General features: G+C 46.4%; 1 protein-coding gene across 1 annotated transcript in view; it reads right to left on the bottom strand.

Moving 5' to 3' along the window:
* ZNF614 (zinc finger protein 614) overlaps positions 1 to 2,472 on the bottom strand; it is a 13,012-nt gene extending 10,540 nt beyond the window's left edge. Inside the window, exon 1 of the mRNA XM_006774509.2 lies at positions 2,241 to 2,472. The gene's annotated coding sequence lies outside the window, so the exon portion shown is untranslated. The remainder of the gene's footprint in view (positions 1 to 2,240) is intronic.
* Positions 2,473 to 3,174: the final 702 nt, after the last annotated feature.

The raw sequence follows: 3,174 nt of genomic DNA, 5'->3' as shown, positions 1-3,174 counted from the left end.
GGACATATATATTACTATCTGTAATACTTTAAACAAGAAAATAAAATTAAAAAAAAAAACCTCCCAGAAATCAAAGTCCTGGACCAGATGGTTTCACAGGTGAATTTAACCAAATATTTAAAGAAGAATAACACCTATCCTTCTCAAACTATTAAAAAGAGGAGAGAACACTTCCAAGCTCATTTTATTAGGCCAGCATTATCCTAATAACAAAACCAGAAAAACACACTACAAAGTAAGAAAATTATAGGCCAATATCCCCTGTGAACATAGATGCTAAAACATCAACAAAATATTAGCAAACTGGATCCAGCAATATATTAAAGAGATCATACACCATGATCAAATGGGATTTATTCTAGGAATGCAATGTTGGTACAATATTAGCAAATCAATAAAAGTGATAAATTACATAACCATAATGAAGGAAAAAAATCACATGATCATATCAATAGATATAGAAAAAGCATTTTATAAAATCCAGTATCCATTTATGATAAAAACTCTCAGCAAAGTGGGAATAAAGGGATCAAAACTCAACATAATAAAGTCCATATATGACAAACCCATAGCCAACATCATACTCAATGGGCAAAATCTAAAAGTGGTTCCCTTAAGATCAGGAAGACAAGGATGTCCACTCTTATTCAATATAGTACTGGAAGTCCTAGCCACAGCAATCAGACAAGAAGAAGAAATAAGCCCTAACCGGTTTGGCTCAGTGGATAGATCTCTGCGGACTGAAGGGTCCCAGGTTCGATTCCGGTCAAGGGCATGTACCTTGGTTGCAGGCACATCCCCAGTAGGGGGTGTGCAGGAGGCAGCTGATCGATGTTTCTCTCTCATCGATGTTTCTAAGTCTCTATCCCTCTCCCCTCCTCTGTGTAAAAAATCAATAAAATATATATTTTTTAAAAAAGAAGAAATAAAAGGCATCCAAATTGGAAAGGAGGAAGTAAAACGGGCATTATTCACACATGACATGATCGTATATGTAGAAAACCCTGTACACGCCACCAAAAAATGACCAAAACTGACTAAAACTAAAAATGACTAAAACTAAAAATGAATTCAGTAAGGTCGTAAGATGCAAAATTAATATTCAGAAATCAGTGGCATTTTTATAGGACAAGAATGAACTATCAGAGAAATTAAGAAAACAATCCCACATACTACTGCAACAAGTGAAAATGAGGTACCTCGGAATAAATTTAACCAAGCAGGGAAACGACCTCTACTTGGAAAATTATAGGATACAGAAGACAGAAACTGAGGAAGATACAAACAAGTGGAAACATACCCATGTTCATGGATACGAAACATTAACATAATTAAAATGCCCATACTACCCAAAGCAATATATAGACTCAGCGCGATTCCTATTAATGGCATATCTCACAGATCTACAACAAAATATTCCAAAAAATCACATGGCCCCATAAAAGACCCCAATAGCCTTAGCAATCTTGAGAAAGAAGAACAAGGTCTCTCTCCAAGGCCCCCTTTTCTCTGACTTCCCAGTGAGCCAAAGCTGCCCTGCTTAGGCGCTCTCCTGTTGCTTCTTCTATCCTAAGCCCTTCCTTGGTTCGCTGTCTCCAGCTTTATAATAAAACTTTCTCAAAACAAAAATCCCTGCTCCTCCACTTCACTCCAAGGTTCCCTCTTGAACCCTTTTTGATTCCAGTCCGGACTAGGAACTCGCCCCTCAGGTATCAGTGGGACAGGACACAGGTTTTTAGGACAGACCAGCAGTGGAGGGAGTGACATTGCTTTGGGTTAACTGGGGGCGGGCATCCTTCCGGTCTGTTTCCGGGAATCCAGGTTTGAGCCGGATTATGATTCTGGGGGGCCCTGACCTCTCAACAGTTACGACCCCATCAGGCGTCTCTACGACGAGTCCTATATTAAACCACAAACATGCCCCAGAAACCAAAAGGGGCACCCCCAAACCCGGGCTTCTCTGCCACTGAGCACGGCGTCCGCTAACAGACTTTCCGCCCCCGCTTTCACCCGCCGAGTCCCACAAGCGGAGCGACCCCCGTGGACCTCAGACCCAGAGAGAGTCGGATTCCGGGGGGTGACTTCTTCGCACCCTCAGTCCCTGGCCGCCCGCGGCCCCGTCACCAACGGCCAGACCGCTTAGTGACGGAATCCGAAAAGATCCCCAACGACAACGGTCCACAAGCTCGCGTGTCACGGAGCTCCGCCAGCCGAGAATCCGAGCCTAGAGTCCGACTCACCAGATCCCGCGCCGCTCCGGACACCGCGGGCGGGGACGGAAGGCTGAGCCCGCGTCGGAGGCCGCTTCCCATTCGCGGTTCCTAAGGACGCTCGCCGGCTGCCTGGCACCAGGGAGTCCCGCGAGGACCGCCTGGCGACGGCGGACTTCCTAGTTCCAACTGTGGGCCCCGCTCTATGACGTATGTGGCCACGCCCACCCCGGCGTTTGTGACCCTAGCGGCCGTAACGGCTGTGGGAAGAAATGGCCATCATTCCTGGCCACCGCGTTGCTGTGACCTCCTCGTTGGACGGACGGTCCGCATTGCCGTGTTGTCTGTAAGGGTTTAAAGGCGGTGCGTATCCGAGGCCACGAGGCGCGCTCCGCCCGCTGGGGAACAAGGAAAGATGGCGGCGCCCTCTGCGCACCGTGTAGCTGAGACTGGACACTGGGCGCCATGGGCGCGGCCATCTTGGACGAAAGCAGGTGTCCGTACGGCAGAGTTGGCTGAGGTGTCGGATGTTCTCGGATGCTTGTAGAAGCCGAGATATCGCCGGAGAGGTAGTGGGCACAGAGTTGACAAGGGAGCGGTCATTTATTTATTTTTATTTTAAAAAAATACTTTTTAGCCGAAACCGGTTTGGCTCAGTGGATAGAGCGTCGGCGGACTGAATGAAAGGTCCCAGGCTTGATTCCAGTGAAGGGCGGGTACCTGGGTTGCGGGCCCATCCCCAGAGGGGGATGTGCAGGAGGCAGCTGATCGATATTTCTCTCTCATCGATGTTTCTAGCTCGCTATCTCTCTCCCTTCCTCTCTGTAAAAAATCAATAAAAATATATTTAAAAAAAATAAACTGTTTATATTTGAATAATTTTAGATTTATGCAATTACTGGTACATAGTACAGAGAGTTCCTGTGTACCCTTCACTCAGTTTCCCCTAATGCTTGCATCTTTT

Source organism: Myotis davidii, unplaced genomic scaffold (genome assembly GCF_000327345.1).
Source record: "Myotis davidii unplaced genomic scaffold, ASM32734v1 scaffold1388, whole genome shotgun sequence".
In the NCBI taxonomy this organism is placed as follows: Eukaryota; Metazoa; Chordata; class Mammalia; order Chiroptera; family Vespertilionidae; genus Myotis; species Myotis davidii.
This window is presented reverse-complemented; position numbering and strand designations above follow the sequence as displayed.